Below are 25,146 nucleotides of genomic sequence, written 5' to 3'. Positions count from 1 at the left end.
TCCTCTTTGTCCTGTCCTTCCAGCTTTTACACCTTGCAATAAGGGAAAAGCCACTTTCGCATACTCATGGTTTGATGTCAGAGTAACTATCTGCTTACTCTAAGGGGCCAGTACATTTCCAGATGTGCCTTTAAAACAAGTTTAATAGTAGCCACAATGTTCCAGAAGCACCCTCAACAACATGATCACCAGGATTTTCATGGAAGAGCTGAAATAAGATGGCTTTTTTCTCTTTCTTATCAGAAGCAGCCAGAGCCAAACAGAAGTGGTCCAGATGCATGCTTCTGTTAGGCACCACTGAAACTCTACTGGGCTCAAAAGAACCACAGAAGAGGGACATTTTCCTAGATAGGATCACAAACAGATGATAGCTAGAAAACACATAATATACTGTTATTCAATTTTTCCATAAGCAGTAACTTTATTCTTCCTGAAATACTGATTGACATTTGGTCCTGTTATGAACAATTCCAAGGCCTCCCCCACAGAGCATCTAAGTTGCATCACATTAGAGCTGTTCCTTTCTCCTTGCCTCCAGCATATTCCTAACATGTAAACAACTCTGCTGTGCACAGAAGCAAAAGCACAGCTAGCTGGTGAAAGCTGTGGCACTAAGGGCACTATAGGAAACCATGCAACCCTAACAAGCCATTATTTTCACAGAGCACTGCATTTATTAACTAGAAGGCAACTGCTATTCATGCAAATATGTATGTGAAAAATGAGCCTATTAGAAAAGCTGCAAGACATGACAGTACTATTTTTCACAGGTAGCAACAGGCTTTGTTATGCCCACCCTGCACCCACATCATCCAAACATACAAGAGAAGTCAGTCTGAACAATGGAAGATAGAAGACTAGGAGAAAGGCAAGTGTCAGAAAACCCAAGCAGGTTTACTGTCTAAGGATTTCCCAGTTGACCTAACACCACAATGACAAGTAATGTTCTGGTGGCCAAACCTGAAAATCTATAGGGACTATTTCCAGCTCAGGTTAAACCAAAAATAAAGATTGTTTGGATTTGTTTTGTTGTTTTTTTTTTTTCTGAATTCTCACCTACTGAGCAGTGAAGTGATTAGCAGGAGAGACACTGTGAGAAAAGACACAGAAGTTTAATGCAAAAGCACTGCCTAGCCACACCATTTGTGCATGTTAACTCTTGCCTTACAGGCTTTGGACAAGGTGAGCTGCTCTGGTAAGCTCTGCTCCTTCAGGCAAGTTACAACATCCAGCTGAACCTACTCTGCTATAGAATGCCCTTACAGCACCACTACTCAACCCATAAATCTCCCTCCACATGCAAGCCTGCGAAAAACTAGCCTGGAGGAAACACAGGTCATCTCTGACCTCTATCTCATCCGTCCAGGAGTTTTGCAGTGATCCCACAGGAAAAACAAATGTGAATACAACTCCTTCTGTTTGGTTCCTTCTCTGCATTAGGTTTCCAAAAGTTGGAATCCAGAATGATGTAGCTCTGGAGTTCTGAACTGAATACCACTGCACTGCCAAGCTCACGTATTAGAAGCTAGAGCAGGCGAGGGTGCCTCGGGACATGTCCTTCTGACCTGCATAGCTGTGCAGACTTTTGCCTTTCAGGTTAGAACAGAGCCCAGTGATTTCTGTCTGTCCTTCTGCCCACACTTAATCTACAAACTGGGAGGAAATCAGTCACGTCCCAACACCCGCTAGCTTCCTTCGGCTTACTTTACGCATTCAAAACCTCCAACTAGAAATTCCAGACCCTGCTTCACAGAATCATCCAGGTTGGAAGAGACCTCCAAGATCATCCAGTCCAACCTAGCACCCAGCCCTATCCAGTCAACTAGACCATGGCACTCAGTGCCTCATCCAGGCTTTTCTTGAACGCCTCCAGGGACGGTGCCTCCACCACCTCCCTGGGCAGCCCATTCCAATATCAATCACTCTCTCTGCCAACAACTTCCTCCTAACATCCAGCCTAGACTTCCCTGGCACAACTTGAGACTGTGTCCCCTTGTTCTGTTGCTGGTTGCCTGGCAGGAGACCAACCCCCACCTGGCTACAATGTCCCTTCAGGTAGTTGTAGACAGCAATGAGGTCACCCCTGAGCCTCCTCTTCTCCAGGCTAAACACCCCCAGCTCCCTCAGCCTCTCCTCATAGGGTTTGTGTTCCAGGTCCCTCACCAGCTTTGTTGCCCTTCTCTGGACACGTTCCAGCACCTCAACATCCTTCTTGAATTGAGGGGCCCAGAACTGGACACATTACTCAAGGTGTGGCCTGACCAGTGCTGAGTACAGGGGAAGAAGAACCTCCCTTGTCCTGCTGGCCACAAAAGCATTGCCCTAGTCACACATACCCTTCTCTCCTCTCACTTCTTGTCAAATACCACTGCTTCTAATGCCACCAGAGCAAGTTTTAGTTAAGTGAAGCTATGAGAACATGCACTTGTGCCCAGCACCTCTCAAGAGCAACCTGCTTTTCTGTCCCACTCCTCTCTACAACTCAGCAGGTGAATACCCAACCCAGCCTTGCACATGCCTTTTGTCCAAGCAAGTTTCACTAGAATAAAACAAGCATTCAAGGAGGTATAGTTTTATAAATAAAATTATGTATCCTTATCTACAGCTAAAATTTCTTCAGCATCTCCACAACTCCCTATCTTCAACCCTTTTAACAAAAATTAGAGAGAAAAATCCCTTCTCCTTCCACAACTGATTTATTAGAGAGGTCAAGCAGCCTCACAGCCTCCTCTTAGAAAACTGGAACAGGTTGCCCAGGGAGGTTGTGCCCTGGAGGTGTTCAAGGCCAGGTTGATGAGGCCTCAAACAACCTGTTCTAGTAGGAGGTATCCCTGCCTATGGTAGGGGGTTGGAACTGGATGATTCTTGAGGTCCCTTCCAACCTAAATCACTCTATGATTCTAACAAACTGTAGTCTAACTTTGATGCTCTCCTTGCAAAGCAGTCCTGTGTATTTTTTTGCCATTCTAAAAGTCCTACTTGTGGTAATGCTGCTTTACAGAGTCCTGGGACCAGTCCTGTCCAACATCTTTGTCAGTGATATGGACAGTGGCACTGAGTGCACCCTCAGCAAGTTTGCTGATGACACTAAGCTGTGTGATGCAGCAGACACACTGGAGGGCAGAGATGCCATCCAGAGGGATGTGGACAGGCTGGAGAGGTGGGCACAAGCCAACCTCATGAGTTTGAACAAGACCAAATGTAAGGTCCTGCATCTGCATCCAGGCAAACCCAAGCACAAGTACAGGCTGGGCAGTGACTGGCTGGAGAGCAGCCCTGAAGAGAGAGACTTGGGGGTGCTGTGGGACGAGAAGCTCAACATGAGCCAGCAGTGTGCACTTGCAGCCCAGAGAGCCAACCAGATCCTAGGCTGCATCAGAAGTGTGGCCAGCAGGTCGAGGGAGGTGATTCTCCCCCTCTATTCCACTCTGCTGAGATCCCACCTGGAGTACTGCATCCAGTTCTGGAGCATGTCTGCAGAAGGGCCATAAGGATGATCAGAGGCTACGAGAATAGAGTGAATGAGTTGGGGCTGTTCAGTCTGGAGAAGAGGAGGCTCCAAGGTGACCTTCTTGTGGCCTTCCAGTATCTGAAGGGAGCCTACAAAAAAGCTGGGGAGGGACTTTTTAGGCTCTCAGGGGGTGACAGGACTAGGGGGAATGGAGCAAAGCTGGAGGTGGGGAGATTCAGACTGGACATGAGGAGGAAGTTGTTGAGCATGAGAGTGGTGAGAGGCTGGAATGGGTTGCCCAGGGAGGTGGTTGGGGCCCCATGGCTGGAGGTGTTTAAGGCCAGGCTGGCTGAGGCTGTGGGCAACCTGATGTAGGGTAGGGTGTCCCTGGGCATGTCAGGGGATTTGGAACTAGATGATCCTTGTGGTCCCTTCCAACCCTGACTGATTCTATGATTGATTTTATAAAGAATTACACAGCAGTGCAACCAAATCTTAACTCCTCACCCAGGCAAATGAAAGCTCATGGTTAATGCAGGCCAAAGTGCATGGCTATCTGAAAGATGGAAAATTGAGACAACTCTTGACAGATTCAGGCCTTGAAAAGTGCAAGGTTCAGTTGCTGCACCCAATGTGTCTGATAAAATATCATGTCACAAACACTAGCACCAAGAGATTGTAGCTATATCTCAGTGCCAAACACCTGACAGTCATCTCCTTTTTAGAGGATACTGATCAGACAAGTACAGTTGAGCCATAAATCAGGCTTTCATGGCTAAGGGGACCAGTGAACTGAAAACCTGAAGCTTTTCAAGTTCAAATTATGAATGATAGTGACAGCTCAAGTTAAAATCATCACACATTTTCATTCGCCTTTCACTCTTACAAAACAAAAATGAAATGGAGGTTGGAGAGCAGCTTTTTGGATGCTGTCACCTAACAAACGCCTTGGATGTGTATTTGCCATGCCTTCAACATTCAGAATTCAGTACCAAAAATGCCCAGGAACTGCATGTAGCGTGGTTTTAATTAAAAAAGCAAGAAAAAGGGGGAAAAAAGAACAATTTGTGATGGTTTGGGTGTTACCTGCCCCCTCCCCACACTTAAAAAAATCACCTGGACTAGACTCAGTCAAACTGGAAATTAGAATGAAGCTTTATATTTACAGCTTAGCACAATATACAAGCAGGTAATTATAATATATACCAAAATAGACAAGTTACAAAGTAATACAGAAACACAACAGCCCTCCCGGAAAACAGTCCTCAGAAGGGGCTCCCAACCACCCTTCCTCCTCCTTTCCTTTTCCCTCTACCTTATCCCAGACTTTGCCTTGTGTTCAAGGTGAGTTTAGAGAATCAGCCAGGGGGGCTAGGAAGCAGAAGGATTAGTTAGACAGCAGGTTAGGGAAAGAAGTGAATACAGGCAGAGCCAGAGAGCAACTCTGTCATCTATGTTTGTGTTCTTGTTTTCATCTATCTCAGCAGGCCTATAAGTAGACATCACCACTTTCCTTTTCACAGCCTATAATCTAATTTCTCTCACCAAAATATCCTAGCTAACTTCAAACTAGCACACCATTTTATTACCTTTTCTAGGATCAGAAGCCTACCTTGTATCAAAGATCTCCCCCAGACGGGTGAACTCAGAGGCAAATCAATTTACATCTTAAAGGACTTTAAAAAGTTGCTGAAGCTTCCATGCCTTTCATGAATTGTTTTTTTATTGACCCCTTCTTTGGCCTACTGTAGCTGAAATGCTCCTCAAGTAAAGATTATTTATCTTAATTTAACTGAATTCAAAGGGCCAGAGTCATCCTTTCAAAGTCACACTGCCATTTGCAGCATCCTCCACTTTTGCCACAAAAGCATAGAGGCTAAAAGGCACCATATACCTAGGGCATTCCATGAGACACAGCTCAAATAATCCTGTATAAATAGAAGGCCTTGACTGACAAATGCCAGGTGAGGAGAAGCTGATGAACCTGTATGCAAGAGCATGCCACCACTGAAGTACCAGAATGCCTTTATCCATGAAGCACCTAGAACGCCAGCGCAAGTCAGAAAGGCTGTGAAGCAAGTAGAATTAATCCTAACACTGCCAGCAAAAAGAGAACATTTCACCACTTTCAAAGCACTGTAACCTCATCAAGAGGCTTGAACAAAATTTGACATTTGTATCTCTTATATAAATAACATATAAGCCAAAGCAAAGGAAAAGCAACCCTGGCAGTTCGGGGCAGGACAGCGAAACAAACACATCCGTAGATAGCAAATGTGCCAAATGCTAAACTGGACGTGGGAATCTGATGGATCTTCTGAACAGCTGAAAGCTGGGACACAGAGGAAAGGGTTTCTTGTTTTCAATTAATTATTAATTCATCTTTTGGGCCATCAAACCCTATAATGACTCATCCACTTTCTTTACCAAAGTCTAAACGGTTACGAGAAGACTACAGTTCTACTGGTACGCTACCCTCCTGTACAATACTTAACCCTACATGAGAGAAAAGGATTTTAAAAGGTTCATTCCTCTTTTCCACAAAAAAAAAAATAAAATCATTAAACCTGACAAGAAAAATCACAAATATTTCTATAAAGCAAAATAGTAACTAGAACTTTTACACTGAAAGAAACAGGAGACAAAAACCCAACTCAGTTACTCGCAGAAATAAGTCACTGCTCTTGCAGTACCATTGCGCACTGCAAGCAATGACAGAATTCACATCATCACAAACCCTCATCCCAATTATTTAACATGCACACAGACACTTCCTACTGTCTGTAAAGGAACTGAGTTTTATGGAGATGTGGCTTGACAGGAATTGCTTTTCAAGCATACAAAATTAAGGACTTGATCCTATATCCCACATTCACGTAAACCTCTTTCAGAGTTAACAGTCCTATTAAACTAAGCTGCGGGGCTGGAGCTCAGCTGATACACAGCTGAGCTGAGAGCAAGCTATGCACAGAGCTTGCTTTCTTCCTGTGCTAAAATTATAGCAGGACATTAAAACGTATTTGCATATCTTCCACATATGCAAGTTTTTGCCAGCAGTAACAAGAGGATGACATCTAGGCTTAGAAAACATACCAGACACAGACAGAATAAGAGGGTGGAGTTTCCTGCAGCAGCACCCAGGCTGAAGTCCAGCGGCTCCCAGAGGTGTTGCCTTTCTACCAGCTCAGAGTCTTTGGATCAGGCTCCCACTTATCAGCCTCAAATGTGAAACTCCACCCAGGAAACAAAAAGCTTCCTATTGTTTCTCCCTCCTCCACAGCCTCCTGGCTACTATCTATCCAAGCTCTTATCTCTCAACCCTTTTTTCCATGAAAATAGTTTTAACTTTTCCTTTTTACTATGTTCAGCCTTGGAGCTACGTTGGAATAGAAGGAACAGGATAAAGAAGCATCTGCTGAGTTCTCTCTCCCCTAGTCTCTACTGTATGGTATTACTGGGACTGTTTCTAGTGGCAGTCCACATGGCTGCCCTTGATTTTAATCATGCAGAAGTAACATGAAATTCACATGACTCTTGTCAGTTTTCCAACCACACAAGTCTTGCAAAAACATCAATTAAAACAATCAGACCTTCCAACATTAACTTAGCAAAGCTGTTACAAAAAAAACAGCACAGGTAGCAGACCTCTTGAAAGAGTTTGATTTACACATTGCTGCACAGTTAATCTCAGAAAAGCTTTTCATTAAAAAACAAAAATGACAACAGTGCTGAAGATTTCTGGGTCCTTACCTTCCCCTAAGCTGCCCAGAAAGAAATAAAAGAATTGATCCAAATAAAATTAGTATTAAAAAGTTACTATCAATCACTGGAAAATATCTCACCTGCCATGAATAAAGTGTTGCTAAGGTAAAAGTAAATTTAAGTGATTTTGAAAGTCAACAGTGGTATACAGTGCTATAATTCAAGGTGTGCTGCACACTAGAAACTCTAACTCAAATGTTTAAGCTGCACAAGACAAGCCTTCCCTCTTTATAGCAGCACATTTTTCCCTGGCCCACCATACCATGGCATCCCATTAGCAAAGCTCAGCTAAAATGCAAGTAGAACAAGCCAATTAGACAAACTCAGGAAGGTCTCAAATCTTGTGTAGGAAACATGACAAACGAGCCCACACCACTGAGGCAGCATAACAACAACAGACTAAATATGATACTCCCACAAATGATTAATAATAGTTTTATTAATGATTGTGTTAGATGCAGGGAAAGTGTCTTTATACAATTACTCAATGAAGACCCAACTAGAAAGAAATTAAATAGCCAAGAAAAGAATCACATTTGTGAGCATCAAATCAGCCTGCATACACATTGGGCTAAGACACTACTCCATGAAATAGGCTTTCTGACACCAGAACACTTAAGATGTCCATTACTATGGGCTAGGGAATGGAAAAATGCAGAACCACATTAAAGGAAGACAAACTCTGCTTACAAAATAGCAGTGACTCAGCGCCTGAGTACTGGTTTATGACTGCTCTGAAAACAAGATGCGCATTCCTTATGTGCCCTCTGGTTGTACAGAATGAAAACAAGTCCATCCCATAAATACACTTTTAATATGGTGGAAGATATCCCAGAAAAGGTGTCAAGAAATAGGTGTAACGTTGTTTAACCCATTCAAACTTCAGAAAACAGTTTCAGCCAGTGCTGCTGATCCATACCACCTTTTAATCCTGTGCACACCTATCAATGTTTGATGTATTCAGTCAGCAAGAAACACTCATAACCCTGGCCTCAGATCAATCAGAAACAGCTTATCTTGGGGATCCCTCCAACCCTAAAAGGTCATTCAGTTATTTTTAAGAGAATCTCTTTTTAAAATGCCATGACCCTTAACCTGCCTAGTTTCATCATCTTTGACTATCCAGAAAGCAAAGAATAAGCTCCAAGGCCTTTTGTGACAAGCTGTGAAGCTCAGTCACTTAATATTACAGCAAACACTAGGTAATGTGGCTACTCAGAGCTTTTGAAAGACATAATTATATCTGCCCTCTTTCAAAAATTAAAGACAGCTGTCAGGTTTTCACAATCCATATCTGCCTTAGCAAGTAACCTCGGCTGCAAGCAGCAATCTTCTTGACCACTGTATAGTTCATTTTGTTGTTGTCTAGGGTCTATGTGGGGGCTTCCTGGTCTCCTGCTCTTTTTGGTTACTTTCAGGTGTTAACAGTGACCAGGGCTTTGCCTGGTACAAACCAACCAACCAAACAGAACAAAACAAAAACCAAGCACACAAAAAAAACCCAATGAAACCCCCAAATAAAAAAACATATACTAAAAGACTTACTGCAGCACATATGCAGGGGCAAAAAAGGAAAGAAAAAGAAAAGGCAACTAAGTCAGCTCTATCAGTATTACTTTGGTGAGTATCACGTCAGTATACACTGAGTGGAAGCACCTTCTCCAGCCCCTCCCAAAAGAACAGAAACCTTGAAACTGGCTCATTCCAGAGAAAAGATTAAAGGTTGCTTTTTCAGGTGTTGTTCCAGCACATTGAGTAGCTGTGCCAGACAGTGCCATTTAGCATTGCTAAACAGATATATTGCAGAAGTACCTAGAGGGCTCAAATAGGTCAGGGCCTCAGCATACAAGGTACAGAATATATGCATAATATTTGCCATCCCTTGCCTCATCCTAGTTCTTTGTTTCAAGCGTTTGTCTTGCCACTGGCACAATTACGTGAGCAATCCACACAACCAAAAGAAACTCAATGACACTGGGTGAAAAAACAAAACAAACTCCCCCCCAAAAAACCTAACAAAACCACAACAAAAAAATCCACACCACAAAAAACACATCTGACTCCTACCGATGACATATGTGCTATCCAAAATATAAGGACAACAGAAATCTAGCCCTCATACTACATACAAGGATCTAGCTAAATATCAAAGTAAAGCATGTTTGTGGCTTTTTAGGTTGGTATAATTCCAGTTGGTATAACAAAGACAGAAGTGGCTGCTGAATCATAGAATCATAGAATCAACCAGGTTGGAAGAGACCTCCAAGATCATCCAGGCCAACCTAGCACCCAGCCCTATCCAATCAACTAGACCATGGCACTAAGTGCCTCAGCCAGGCTTTTCTTGAAGACCCCCAGGGACGGTGCCTCCACCACCTCCCTGGGCAGCCCATTCCAATGGGAAATCACTCTCTCTGTGAAGAACTTCTTCCTAATATCCAGCCTATACCTACCCTGGCACAACTTGAGACTGTGTCCCCTTGTTCTATTGCTGGTTGCCTGGGAGAAGAGGCCACCCCCCACCTGGCTACAATGCCCCTTCAGGTAGTTGTAGACAGTAATAAGCTTCAGTAAATGTTTAGGGATGAGAGCTCCAGTTCTCACTTTCCCATTCCCATACAACCTAGAGGTGAAAGTTTCTCAGTTGTTGCCCTCAGTCTGAACCCTGGGTGAGGTAATCAAGGGTGCAAAACCACAAAGTTTTACATGAGGTGTAGGGAGAAAAATTACAGCACAGAGTGCTAAAAACTACATTTGCATATCTTAAACGACTGCATTAAAGGACTGACAAATATGCCATGAATTTGAAATGATGCTTAAAAAGATGGAGTTCTTGGCAACATGATTATTTTACCAAGCTGATAGTCACTTAGCCTAGACTGCCTCAGTCTAAATACACATACCAGGACAGCACAATCCAGAGAAGGAATAGACCAATACATTCCCATAACTTCACCAAGGTTTTTGCTCCACAATGCTCCCTTCCAGTACTTCCCTACTCCACCATTACCCACCTCTGCCTTCCCAAACACTCATTCATATCCCTGCACATCTTTTGTCACACACCCTGCATGGTCTTTGAGCTCCCTTCAGCACACAGCAGAACTCCGGTATTGGTCCTGGCTGGAACTGGCAAACAACGGGCACAAGGCAGCCCTGCTCTCCTCCCTCAGCCCAGGCTGCCAGTGCCATGCCAGCCATTGATAGAACTTGATAAGCGAAGAGACAAACACGCAGGGAGCCCCTACAGCACAGCAGAAACATACCTCAGTATTAAGTTTGAAACTGATTTACAGGCATAAATATCCAGGGAAGTCTGGCATTTGCAGCACTCCTGGAACTGCACACCCTCCCCCAGAGGCTGGGGAATGCTTCAAAACACATAGCTCCTCAGGACATCCATCTTTTGTTTGCCCTCTGGTAGCCATTGTCAGAAATTGATTTTAACTTTCACAATGCAGCTAGTTCCAGTTTCAACCTCCACTTCTGCCCCCAGCTCACATGCCTGCAACACATGGAACAATAAGGACCGCCTGGCACTCACCCCACGAGCAGATGAGAGCAAGCTGACAGGTTACCTCCTAGCATTAAGTTTGACATCAGTAAGTTTTTTACAATTAACTCTAGGAAAGCGCTGCTGTGGAGCAAGTAAATCCATCAGATTTGCCTGCCTCTGGAGAACAAACACTGTCTTAGACCACGTGAAGGAGCTACATGCTGGAATGCCAGTAAGGAGGGACAAAGGAAATGAAAAATAACCAAAGCAAACCCACTCTTCCCTGGGTTCCTTCATTCTGTGAACAGCAAAGGAAGCACCACATGCCAGCCTTGTTGTCTCCCTGCCAGTACCTGGCAGAATCATAGAATCAGTCAGGGTTGGAAGGGACCACAAGGATCATCTAGTTCCAACCCCCCTGCCGTGGGCAAGGACACCCTACCCTAGGTCAGGCTGGCCACAGCCTCATCCAGCCTGGCCTTGAACACCCCCAGGGACGGGGCCTCAACCATCTCCCTGGGCAACCCATTCCAGGCTCTCACCACTCTCATGCTCAACAACTTCCTCCTCACATCCAGTCTGAACCTACCCACAGCAAAGGGACTGGAAAGACTGTTCCTCTCAGTGTTTCAATACTGGAAGCAGTAATCAGAAGTTTATGAATTGATGAATTAAATTGCCTCAAATTCCCCTCAAAATGATAAACTGGTTTCTGCTTGCAATAATGTTACTGACAAGGCTGCCTCGAGGTGGAAGTAAATTCCTCCTTAGGTATAGATATAGATGTGATTTTGACTTCAGCTCCACAGAAGGGGTTTCCAAACAAATATATTTGATATATACACACATACTCCAGAGCAGAAACTGGATCAGAACACTTGCACTAGAAAGCCCCTAGCCGCATTTTAACATCTTGCTGATTCAGCTGTATCAGGCAAAATGTTTTTAACTTGCTTCTTAACCATGCCAGCAAAAACTTTACTGCAGAAGCCTTTCTAGTGTCTGTGAAATTGGCCTGCATAAATTCTTCCTGTCATAGGACACATTTTAAGTGGCACCAGCCACCAGCAGAAAAATCCTCTAGTAGCCATAGAGGCACCTCAGTAGGAAGTGGCAACACTGGGTAAGGAAAGCATGCACACAGCAGGGGTGAAGGCAAAGGAAAGCATTGCATCAGTCAATATAAGAAGGGTGAAAGTTGTTAACTGCCTTCACATCAGATTTGTGCCAGCAAAACCAGAACTGCGAAGTCACAACCCTACCACCAGAAGTAACAGCAGTAAAATTCTGCACACAGGTTGTACTGACCTAACTTTACTTCAACAGACAGTTTGCTTCATCCTACCTTTGGATTTTTGTGTCATGTTTTGTGTGTAATGTATAATCTTGAGAAACAGACTACCTAAGTATGTAAATGCAAGATCTTCCATTTATGTCAAGTAGATACTAATCTTATTCCCCTCCTCAAGAGATGATTAAGTGTCAGCTGGGGCAATTTCCCTACTGAGAACATACACATCTTATACATTATCTCTCAAGAGATGCATCATGGTTAAGGAAAGGCTGAAAGACCTGGGCCTGTTTAGCTTGGAAAAGACTGAGAAGAGATTTTAATCAATACTTATAAATATCTAAGGGCAAATGTCAGGAGGATAGGGCCAGACTGTTCAGTGGTGCCCAGCAACAGGACAAGGAGGAACGAGGCCAAACTGGAACACAGGAAGTCCCATCTGAACTTAAGAAAATATTCTGGAGGAGGCAGAGCACTGGCACAGGCTGCCCAGAGACACTGCAGTCTCTTCTCTAGAGATATTCAAAACCCACTGGCAACCTGCTCTAGGTGAACCTGCTTTAGCAGGAGAGTTGAACAAGACCTCCAGAGGTCCCTTCTAAACCCCATCTCTCTGTGATATCACCTTTACTACAGCCTACCTTGCAACTTCCAGACATCTGTAAAAATCTATTATGCATAAAACCACCTCTCCAGGATTAAACCTCTCCACTCTTCCTAATCAGTGTCCTTATAATACAAACCCATCCTGACTGTAAGAAAAGCAGCCAATATTACCAAAAAAAAGGGCATGGGTTAGAAAACAAAGGTTAGAAGGGATGTGGTAGTTACAAAGGCTGACTTGTCTGTGCTTCTACTCAAATAGAAATATCTTCTGTCATCTTGTTTTCTCAAAAACCCAGATCTGCTGCAGGTTATCCAGCCTGCCATATCGCATCACCACAGAAACCAGTAAGGTCTGGCTGCAGAATTTAGGTCAGCTTGTCTGTGGAGTATGTAAGGTCTTGCACATAGCCATGAATTTCCTAGTAATGCTTCAATAATCCCTCTTCATCCTGCTATGCAGCTATTTTACCAGTAGCTGCTAGCTTTCCTCTAACTTCCCAACAAAGCCTCTCCACAGGAGGGATGTTTGCAGGCAAATGAACCACTATCTCTTCCTTGGGAAGCAGGAAGCTGGTTGTTGAATCAAATAAATGCTCATTCTTATTTCCCAAAACAAAAACCATGAAGGATTCCCAACGCATGCTAGAAAAAGACTTCCTTTTAACCACACAAGGAAAATATAATCAGGCAGAGACGGAAATTATCCCTAGAATATTAGGAACCATTTTCTCAATAGATCATCTAAGCAAACCCCTAGCTTATACATGTTTCAATTTAAAACAAAACAAAATAAAAAGCAAACCAAACCACACATCAATTCAGAGAATCTAAGGGACAGATGGTGGTGGTTCTGGGGAGAAAGCATCACTCAAGGTGAAAAAAACCCATGCCTCTTCAAATAATGTTTCCCTCTAGAAGTGAATTGCAAGTTACTTCTATGCCAAGCATTAAATGACCACACAAGTAGCAGCCCTGTTCTTATGGTACCTGTATAGGTGCATAAAAAAAATGCAATGTCTTTTGCTCTAAGGCCTATGTTCTGAAGAGTTTCACATAAACTGGAAAGTATTATCAGATACAATAATCCAAACCACTCAACTTCTGTCTTTGTATAACCAAGTGAACCTAATTAAGTATTTTTTGAGTATGACAATCTGAGAGATGTGAATGCAAGGATAATTAACAGTTTATAGGAACAGGTCATTGGAATCTCAGCAAATAAAAACACAGCTAACAAGCCTGTCAGTTGATTTTATCTTAAAACTCATTCTGCTGCCTTTCTGTGCTCTATACTTGTCACTTAACATTGTCCTCAAAAGTTAGCATTTATCTCCCTATTTGAACAGAGAATAAAGCTAAGGAAAAACTCTTTCCTCAGGACATCAAAATGTTATCAACATTCAAACATTTGTTAAAAGTATTCCTGATCTATTCTTTCTAACTCACATGGAGTCTGGATACAGCTACTTGCAAACACATACTGACATGCACTGCACACAAGATATGAAAGTCAAATGCCCTTGAAAAAGTAAGACTGTCATAGCTCATTTCAGATCTGCTAGAGAAATGAAGCACGTAACAGGCACCCATGCCAGGCCCACAAATGATGTGGACATCATTCCTGAGACACCATGGTACCACACATGTTAACAAGGACTTTTTAAGAAACAGAAGTCCATCTTTATAATTAACAAACATCCACAGCTTCACTTCAACCTTCGAACCAGCATCAGACAACTGTTCCCGTTCCTGGCTCAGTACCTGATTAGGCTGTGCTTCTCCTCCTTCCTCCTCTGGCTTCAGCTGAGCTAAGCACTGGCTCCAGGAGGCTCTGTTGACAGGAACACCAAGCCAACTGCTGACGATCACTTTCTCATTTTGACAAGAGCCACAGAACTCCTCCTGCACAAAAACAAACTGCTGTGAATCAAAGTGGCCAAATAGAGTGTTGACATTAGTGGAGCCTCAGAGACATGCCAAAACTCTGTCACACAGAAGCAGGATGTTAGTCAAACTTTTGCCACCAGTGCCTGATGTCAGGGGAAGAGTGAGCAGAGTCTTATTTTAATCATTTCAGAAATACTTAAAGAGCTGCCATGTTCTTGAAAAGCAAAGATCACTCAAACTAACATTTGCCATTTCCCTTATTTTCTTAAATACATTGGCTCACACAAACTAGACCAAGAGCATTGCTATTTCTATGCCACCACTTCCACACACCACCACAAAAGCTAGACTAGACTCCAGCTATGGGGTAGTCGCATACTGCATGTGCTCCACACAACCACTCCGATCACACTGGAACTGCTGCATTATGCAAGTATGCCAGGCCAAGTATCCCATCCCATCAGTAATTGCCCAGAAAACACCTCTATTCCTGGGATGAACAACATGGAGAAGAAACAGATTCCCTCCCTTCCTCTTTTAGCCAGCATTTCCACCAGCCAAGACGCCAGCACAGCCACGTTACCACCAGTTACTCAGAGGCTCCAGGGCTGAACGGAGTTCACAGATGGAAAGCAACAACACAGCAAAATGAACAGCCACCCTCCAGCAGGTAATTCATGAGTATTTATTTTACTTTGCTGCTTATTAAGTATGCCTCGTTATAAATCAAGTATTTTACAGTAATTGCCTCCAATCAACAAACACTGAGAAAGCTGCTACACAGACCGATGCTGCTCCATAACTGAAACAAGTCCCCTAGCAACAGGCACAACCCTACAAGCCTCTCAATGCACAACAGGCTGGCTACCACCCCTGCATCTCTGCCCTCCCCATGCCTCTCCTGACCTGGCTGTGCTAAGTTGCACTGCTGTGTGCGAATCCTTCCCTAGCACTGTCAACCACTACATGCTGCTACCAGGATGCAAATGCCAGCACAGAAAGGCGCTTGCTGCAAGGCTGGTAAGCTCCAGCTTGCAGCAGCACCTTGCCACAAATGGGTGTAGTCCCCCCCAAAATGAAGAACAGGGCTCAGAGGAAGGGACAACTGGCTACATGCCCTGTCCCTGCCATGCTGGTGGTAGCTGTAGTGGAAAGCAACTCTGCCTATGCCCAGTGCCAAGAACAGCGCACTCACTCACCCGAGCTGCTCCCTGGCCACTGCAGCCAAAGAAAAACCCCAAACCAATACACACTTCTCTCAATTTATTTTTCAAGGCCTTTTCAGAGTTGGCACCTGCTGGCACTCAGAAGCCCACAGAAACAAGCCCTGTGTCATGCTTTCCACTGAGAGCATTTTAAAGGTCAATAGGAACCTGCTGTTCCATGTTTCTTCTTAGCAGTAGGGATGCAGGATAAGGAGACAGGGAAGATACTGCCAAATGCACAAAATACTTATCCTGAAGAACTTCCTCCTTCAAAGGGGTTGGAGTGGTCAAATGATCTCTAGAGGACTAAATCTCTTTTAACAGCACACGTCACTGGAAATGGAGTTTTCAGAGACTTGTAGTTTGCTTAAATACACAGAAGTAAAGAAGCTCAAATTAGATACTTTACAAAGGTCCATAGCAAGCAGGTTGCAGAAGAGACCTTTATATTGTACTTCAGCTCTAAGAGAAACTGCTCTCATAGCCACAGGGCAAATCACCTCAGCTGTTTCTGAAACTTTGACAAGGTCAGAGACCCACATAAGAAGGGCCTAAGCAGAGCTCGCCATGCTCTCCAACCCCTCCTCAGCAGCCACCTCAAAGGCAAAAACCAGTTTCTGAAAAGAGAAGGCAAAGGCAGTTCCCACCTCCAAAGGAGGAAAGCTGCACTTTCTGAAAATGCATCAGCATTTAAAGGAAAGATGTCAGGAGAGGCCAAACAGCAGCAGCACCACGCTTGGTAAGGCATGGAAGGACAGGACAGCTTGTCTTCAAGAGCTGCATCACAATATGCAAGACTGCTGAGGTTCACCACCACCACCCTCCCCTTCCCTGAAGAGCCTGAGCACATGAGCTGGATCATACCTGGAGGAGAAGCGGAAAAAAACAAATAACAAAACACAGTCATAAGCTTCTCAGACATAAAATTCAAACCAAAGAAAGAAAGAAAAAAACCCAAACCCACACCAAAATGCAACCTAAAGTAGACATTCTCATGAAAATTATACCAGTGCAAAAGCAGACACTTGGGCAGAGACAAGACCAATACAGGAACCTTTCCTGCAGTTTTTGGCACAGAAATCCTTGTCAATTTTGTCCCCAATCCTACTTGAAGAATTCTATGCTTTTTTCAGCTCCCCCTCCCATTTTTGAAGTGACAATCACAATTTATTGAAAACAAAGCAATGCCTCACTTAAACATCTGCTCTGACAGAAGAATACACATCCACTGCTAGAGAGTCAGTATGGGGGACAGCGGGTATGGAGAAGATTAAAGGGAAGGAAAGAAAGGGGAGACTGGGTTATGAGAGAAGTGGCACATGTGCTCCTTATTTAATACTTCTCTTTTCTTTCAGACCTCTTCAGCACAAAGAAAGACTTAGACTCCGCTTACATAGGCGTGCTGGCATCACCCAGGGCCAATTTAATCTCAATGACATTTGGCGTTTCAGGTAGAACACGTGAAACCTGCAAATGCTACATCCTATGTACATGTGACTACCTTCATACAGTCACTTAAGCATCTTTTCCACTAAGGAAAACATTACTTCTGTTGCACTTAACAGGAAAGAATTTTTTTTCAGTTTTTGCTAACAGTAAAAAAAAAAAAAAATTAAAAAAATCAGATGGTTTTGAATAAATTGTTCCAAATTTTGTAAAGAAAGAGGAAAAGGGGAAATCACAGTATTTGGGAAGGAAAAAACCTCCACTAATAAGTGAAACATTTCACAGTATCACCAAGGTTGGAAGAGACCTCACAGATCATCAAGTCCAACCCTTTACCACAGAGCTCAAGGCTACACCATGGCACCAAGTGCCACGTCCAATCCTGCCTTGAACAGCTCCAGGGACGGCGACTCCACCACCTCCCCAGGCAGCCCATTCCAGTGTCCAATGACTCTCTCAGTGAAGAACTTTCTCCTCACCTCCAGCCTAAATTTCCCCTGGCACAGCCTGAGGCTGTGTCCTCTCGTTCTGGTGCTGGCCGCCTGAGAGAAGAGAGCAACCTCCTCCTGGCCACAACCACCCCTCAGGTAGCTGTAGACAGCAATAAGGTCTCCCCTGAGCCTCCTCTTCTCCAGGCTAACCAATCCCAGCTCCCTCAGCCTCTCCTCATAGGGCTGTGCTCAAGGCCTCCCCCCAGCCTCGTCGCCCTTCTCTGGACACGCTCAAGCATCTCAACGTCCCTCCTAAACTGGGGGGCCCCAGAACTGAACACAGGACTCAAGGTGTGGTCTAACCAGTGCAGAGTACAGGGGCAGAATGACCTCCCTGCTCCTGCTGACCACACCATTCCTGATGCAGGCCAGGATGCCATTGGCTCTCTTGGCCACCTGGGCACACTGCTGGCTCATGTTCAGGCGGGTATCAATCAGCACCCCCAGATCCCTCTCTGTCTGGCTGCTCTCCAGACACTCCAACCCCAGCCTGTATCTCTGCATGGGGTTGTTGTGGCCAAAGTGCAGCACCCTGCACTTGGAGCTATTGAACCCCATCCCATTGGACTCTGCCCATCTGTCCAGGCGGTCAAGGTCCCGCTGCAGAGCCCTTCTGCCCTCCAACCCAGCCACATCTGCCCCCAGCTTGGTGTCATCTGCAAACTTGCTGATGACTGACTCAATGACTCAATTTCCAGTCATTAAAGGCTTAATTTTGGCACAACTGAACAATTCTCAGTTCTATATGTATCCGCAAGTATCCAGCCAACAGCAGACATTTGACAATCACTTCAGTTAAAATGTCATCTTCCTTCCTTGTTGCTGCATAAGAACAACAACAAGCCACCACATAGGAAAGATGCCACAAACAGAAGAGAAAAACCCCAAACAAGCACAGAAACCTACTGCAGAAGTATTGTCAAAAGCAGCATGTAACCTAAACAGACAAATATCTGCATCCAGTTCTGGAGCCCCCATTACAAGAAGGATGTGGAGATGCTGGAGCGTGTCCAGAGAAGGGCCACGAGGATGATCAGAGGGGTGGAGCAGCTCTCCTATCAGGACAGACTGAAAGAGTTGGGGCTGTTCAGTCTGCAGAAGAGGAGGCTCCAAGGTGACCTTCTTGTGGCCTTCCAGTATCTGAAGGGGGCCTACAAAAAAGCTGGGAAGGGACTTTTTAGGCTACCAGGGAGTGACAGGACTAGGGGGAATGGAGTGAAGCTGGAGACAGGTAGGTTCAGACTGGACATGAGGAGGAAGTTGTTCAGCATGAGAGTGGTGAGACCCTGGAATGGGCTGCCCAGGGAGGTGGCTGAGGCCCCATCCCTAGAGGTGTTTAAGGCCAGGCTGGCTGAGGCTGTGGGCAGCCTGATCTAGGGTAGGGTGTCCCTGCCCATGGCAGGGGACTTGGAACTAGATGATCCTTGTGGTCCCTTCCAACCCTGACTGATTCTATGATATATCACATTTTGCCACTATCTGATTGAGGTTTTGCAATCAACTTAAGATGATTTGTGGCCATCCTGCTGCTGAACACTCCAACTCTCTCCCATGCTGTATGCCTGAGAGAAGCATCCTGCCCCAACCAGGCAGCGGAGGGTAGATAAGAAGGCAGATCTTTCCTTTCAGAAACAGTATGAACTCAAATTTGCTCCAGCTGGTCTTGAAGCCACACTGCCTTAGGAGAGCACCTTATGCATTGCTCCTAATCCATGCGAGCCTGTGCAGGATCCCACTGCTGAGTTCACTGTCTGTACTAGAGCCTCACTTTAGCTTTTACACATATCACCCAATACCTTCTTTATATTGGCAGCTGTCTATACTTTTGCCTTCTCTTTGCAGCTACTCTGTCTTCCTCTGTCCACGCACCAGCACTTTGTGCAAACATCTCCTTGTTTCCTCTCTTATTGCAGAAGTCAGGAATATAATCACAACATTAACAGATCAAACCTTGCTGGGCAAAGCAGGCAAAATTTCCTAGTGCTATGTACTAACCTGTTTGAAGCACAGGCAGCAAGAGAGGGGGCTGCTGCTGGTAGCTCTAGTACGACATTCTTTAGCAGATGGCAAACCAGGTCTATGATCTTACAACTTCAGACAGCAAGCAGATAAATAATTAGATACTGAAAAAGCCTTAACATGGCTGGGCTGACAGAAAGCAGAAGCTCTCAGAGCACAAAGAGCCACCACCCTCTCTTGATTCACGAAACAAAACAGCAGAGGAGCAGCACTCTGTGCTCCTTGCACTCACCAGCTGCATACTAGTCACGATCAGGCTGCTCCGGACCTCTCTGCATCGACTGCAATTTCACAACACAAACTAGGCAGGTGCAAAACTATTCAGCTGAAACTAGGCTTGTACCAATTCAACCTGTAAGATTACAGCCACCCAATAAATATACCATCATTAATACGTGTGTCCGCACAGGGCTCTGCATGACTTGGCAACAAGCCCCCAAGATGTGTGCAAGCTGGCAGAGCCTGGCCATTCAGCTGCAAGCATGGAAGCCCTGATTCCAGAGGCAAGACTCCCTCAAACAAACAGGTTCCATACACTTGTCGAGTGCCAAGCAGTACATACAATTTCATCCTTTAAAACCTTATATTTACTCACACTTAACAATTTTGCTATCTCTTTTCCTTTGTCACACTGCCACTATTTTGTTTTGCACATTCACACGCCTCATTTTCTGGCTTTACTACGTGCTTTACTATTTTTGTGCTCCTGTAACACTGGCCCCAGCAGCTTCATTGTTTAAAAAAAAAATCTCAGTTAAACTAATTAATGCTAATAAGGATGCTCTTAAATTCATCTTTCAAAGTAGGTACATCCTATATCAAATTACACTAAAAATGAAACACAACACAACCACAAATTTTAAGCACAGCAGGTACAGTCTTGTCCATACCACTGTATTTTTCACTTCCCTGATTTATTATTAGTATACCTCTGTCAAATTTCCAGTCCACCTTTATTTTCTTTCCAAGAATTACTCTTCTCCCATTATTCACATTAGACACACTTTCCATCAAGGCACTACCACTGACCAAACTCACAGTCTCTGCAGCACCAACAAGCATTTGCGTATCTACTCTCCTCCATCTCCTGGTTTCAAGAGCTAATGCATTTGTTGTCAGAGGGATACCAGGAGAGGAGCACAATTATGAAGCCAGTTTTGCTTTTGTGTCTGCCAACGATGCCAAGTGAAGAGATTTAGTACAGCTTAGAAAACAGCAAATGTTACTTTAAAGTACTTGTGCATGAGAACTTCCATTTCCCCTTTGTCAGTTCCTTTTCTAAGCTAGATAGTTCGGGATTTATTTCTTAATTTAATTAGGCAGAAAGCGAGTACATGAAAGTTTCTGGATGGCAGCCATTGAGAGGAACCCTGTATGTAGACTTACTGGGTTCGTACTTCTAAACAGCAGCCAGATTAAGCACGAAGTCTGTTTCCTCCGTGCATCTTCATGAAGGCAATTGCTAATGCATGTGGAAAGTGTTTGTAACCATAGTGGCACTTGAAAACAAAGCAAGCCAGTGCACTGCCTTTCACACTTCTAAGTTTTACTGCAGAGACTGCCAGAATAGAGTAACTCTTTTCCTCTCCTTCCATGATCTGTACAGAAAGGACTATGTACAAATAACCAAGATGGACTCTTTTTAATCATTCCTTGGTTTAGTGGACAAATTCTTACTGAACAATCCAGACGACATCAGCTCAACATGTTCCTCCATGCTGGGCTGCAATGGTGACAAAATGTCAATTACATAATACTTGTCTATAAAACATTAATATTCAGTTAAAAAAACTTCCCCTGGGAGAAGTTATTTTCAATGACTAGCAAATCATGGTTGTATAAGCCTGGGTCTTGTATAAGCAGTACATTTGAGACAGACAATGAACTATATTTTGACAAAATCAACTTTGCATGGGCACACATCAAGGTACAGGTAACTCCAGGGAGATTTTTTCCAACTTCTCTTTTGCCTTTAAAGTACTGCAAGATTATAGAACTGCATCAATCTCTAGCAAATCAGTCTCTTCAAGTCTGCACTAGACTTATTTCAGGTGTTCTTCATACAAGTTCTCATATCAGTTGGAAGTGTGTGTTTGCTTTTCTTCCCATCCTTGGATGGCTGATGAACAGAGATACTTAGACATCATATTCATACATACTTACTATGAACTTGTTTTCTCCTATAGAACTGTTAGAGCTCTAATCTCATGCTATAATCACTACAGCAGGAATAAAGCGCTTTAAAGAAAGTCCACCCAACAAAGCAGGGCTGCTTTTAGTGGGCATGGTGGTACCTGCAGCATTGATCAGGCGTGAAAACACAGGAGGTGCATCAGCTATGGCTTCTGTAGAACCCAACAGCACTCATCAACACCTTTTATAGATAAGTTTCTCATTTTTAACTTATAAAGAATGAAGTCCAAATGAGAGAACAAAACGCCACAAGAAAAAACAACACAACACCAAAATCCTGCATCTTGGCTGTGGCATAGTAGCCATTAAGTTCCACGGGGGTAGGTAGAAGCCTGCACTGCTGCTTCATTGCTGGGCTACAACAAGCCTTCATGTTCACTTTATTCCTGTCTGTCTGTATTTTTACATCATTAATTCAGGGAAAGGGTCCATGAAGCAGATGCTCCAGTACACCTGCTGTGAGTCTCACTGCATTTCTCAGCTCGATGTTGAATGTCATAGATGAGACATCTCTATTTAGATGTCCCCATCCCTGATCTCAACATACAAAGGAAATGATCAGGAGACATGGCCTGGAGAAAAAAAGTCCTGAGAGCAAGTGAATATTAGAGGGATTTTAAAACCCCAGTTTGGAAAATGTGTCATTTCTTTTTCTAATTTAAATGCACAGCAAATGGTTTGAAGAGATGTTTGACAGGAATAGGTAGTGAAAACATTTAACTACCTGTTAAGCCCACCCCTTAGGTCTGAGAATTCTTTCATTGCCTTTTCCTGCATTTTCCCTCAAAGAGGACCTTCTGAACACGAGCCAGCAGTGTGCCCAGGTGACCAAGAAGGCCAATGGCATCCTGGCCTGTATCAGGAACAGTGTGACCAGCAAGATCAGGGAGGTCATTCTGCCCCTGTACTCAGTGCTGGTTAGGCCACACCTTGGGTACTGTGTCCAGTTCTCAATTTAAGAAAGATGTTAAGGTGCCTGAATGTGTTCAGAGGAGGGCAACAAGGCTGGTGAGGGGGCTGGAGCACAAGCCCTACAAGGAGCAGCTGAGGGAGTTGGGCTTGTTCAGCCTGGAAGAGAGGAGGCTCAGGGGAGACCTTGTTGCTCTCTACAACTACCTGAAAGGAGGCTGTAGCCAGGCAGGGGTTGGTCTCTTCTACCAGGCACCCAGAGACAGAACAAGAGGACACAGCCCCAAGCTATGCCAGGGCAGGTTTAGGCTGGGTGTTAAGAAGAGGTTCTTCACAGAGCAACTGGCCATGAGAATGGGCTGCCCAGGGAGGTGGTGGAGTCACCATCCCTGGAGGTGTTTGAGAGGAGGCTGACTGAGGCACTTAGTGCCATGGGTTTAGTTAATTAGAAGGGTTAGGTGATATGTTGGACTTGATCTTAGAGGTTTTTTTCCAACCTGGCTAATTCTGTGATAAGAGAGAACACCTAAGATGCCTAACTCTTAACAAAAAGACCATATAAAGATAGTTCTTTTTTTAACACTAATGAGGATCAAGACAGGTGACAAGAACTAAACCATTCCTTCTGTTGATCACACAATACAAAATGTAGGACCGTGGTGAATAGAGGTGATTGCTAGCCTTATCTGTTGGCTGCCACATGCATTCAGCTTGCTTATTTTACCTGCTGCTCCATCAGAGCTACCCTCACCAAAAAAAGGGATCTGTGAAAAAAAACACAAACTGAGCAATAACTTTCCTCCTTCCTTAAGGGAAGGCTCCATTTTACACTATGATTGTTCCTGAAGTCTTGAATATCACAACTACTTCAATCTCAAAAGTGATTTTTTTTTTCCTGAGGAAAGAGATCAAGCAGAAACAAGGAAAATTACAGGTAGCAACAGATTTGAGACTACAGGAATATGTTTTCATACCCTGGTTTATACCTGAAGAGGAAGAATCAAAAAGAAAGTCTTTTTCCAAACAGTGCCAACAAACAGGTCCCTGGTGCAACCATACTCTCTTCCCATACTACTGCTCACCTCCAAGTGTTGGGCTAAAGTGGCTTTATGCTGGTTTGATTCCAGGAAAACAAGCTTCCTCCTTCCAAGGATATATCTCACTCCTTCCAAGGATATCTCCCTGGACGTTCTGGCAACTGCTACATGAAGGTCTTTAAGCTTCTCTTCCTTTCCTTATCCTAAAGGGGGACAGGAACCTGCTCTTTCAAGACTGGAAGAATACAGCTGAAGAGAATACAGAAATAAGCAAGAAGAGCTTCAATTCTTTTAATGAACGAAATCTGTGGTGAAACAAATACTGAAACAGTGTCAGTTGAAACTAATGATACAGAAAGAGTATCACTGATTATATGAGAAAGTGCCAATTTGACTTGTGACGCACCAACTTTATCATGCCAAAACCCAAGATGATTCTCAAGAAGTTAAACACTAGAAATACTGGCTTTGCTCTTCCCTAAATTTGTTTGGAACCTCTGATGGGAAAAATTGTTTGGCAAGCAATCAGTACCTATTCTTTGTTATATGGTTGAAAAAAAAAATTGCACTCTATTTGATTAGGCCAAAAGATGTTGAGCCAAACCCATCCCCAGCACAAGCAAGTTAAACTTTGGTAAAACGTGTCTGAAAGTACTCTCAAGGTAAGAGGTTCAAAACAGTTTTGAAACAGTAATTAGAATCACCTTTACAAATACAATGCTGGTACCTGCTAGAAAGCTGTATTTCACAAACATTATTCTCTGCATTTCAACATCCCAGCCAGTAACAAACACTTTCAAGAGATCAAGCACCTTTACCAAGACACCAGAAGAGCCTTATGCATGCATGCATGCTCATGAGACTGTATGTGTGTGGAAAGTTAATCACATGCACAAGTCTTTCTAGAGTGAAGTCTCCAGACTCTTCACTGCTTGGTATATAAAAGCAGTCCACCCCCAGAAAACTCACCATGTTAAAATGATGGTTATGCTAAAGCACAGACAAGCCTTGATCTAAATGTAAAGTTTCTGAGGGGCCTTGTGAGGAGAGGCTGAGGGAGTTGGGGGTGTTTAGCCTGGAGAAGAGGAGGGGCTCAGGGGTGACCTCATTGCTGTCTACAACTACCTGAAGGGAGGCTGTAGCCAGGTGGGGGTTGGTCTCTTCTGCCAGGCAACCAGCAACAGAACAAGGGGACACAGTCTCACGTTTTGCCGGGGGAGGTCTAGGCTGGATGTTAGGAGGAAGTTGTTGCCAGAGAGAGTGATTGCCATTGGAATGGGCTGCTCAGGGAGGTGGTGGAGTTGCCATCCCTTGAGGTGTTCAAAAAAGACTAGATGAGGCACTTAGTGTCAT

At 44.1% G+C, this 25,146-nt stretch overlaps 1 protein-coding gene across 1 annotated transcript in view; it reads right to left on the bottom strand.

The window, feature by feature from the left end:
* LRRC8D (leucine rich repeat containing 8 VRAC subunit D) overlaps positions 1–14,469 on the bottom strand; it is a 42,199-nt gene extending 27,730 nt beyond the window's left edge. Inside the window, exon 1 of the mRNA XM_064147971.1 lies at positions 14,368–14,469. The gene's annotated coding sequence lies outside the window, so the exon portion shown is untranslated. The remainder of the gene's footprint in view (positions 1–14,367) is intronic.
* Between the last annotated feature and the right edge of the window lie 10,677 nt (positions 14,470–25,146).

The sequence above is a fragment of the Pogoniulus pusillus genome, chromosome 8 (assembly GCF_015220805.1).
Source record: "Pogoniulus pusillus isolate bPogPus1 chromosome 8, bPogPus1.pri, whole genome shotgun sequence".
Taxonomy (NCBI): domain Eukaryota; kingdom Metazoa; phylum Chordata; class Aves; order Piciformes; family Lybiidae; genus Pogoniulus; species Pogoniulus pusillus.
The sequence above is the reverse complement of the archived record's forward strand: the minus strand, read 5'-3'. Positions and strand labels throughout refer to the sequence as shown.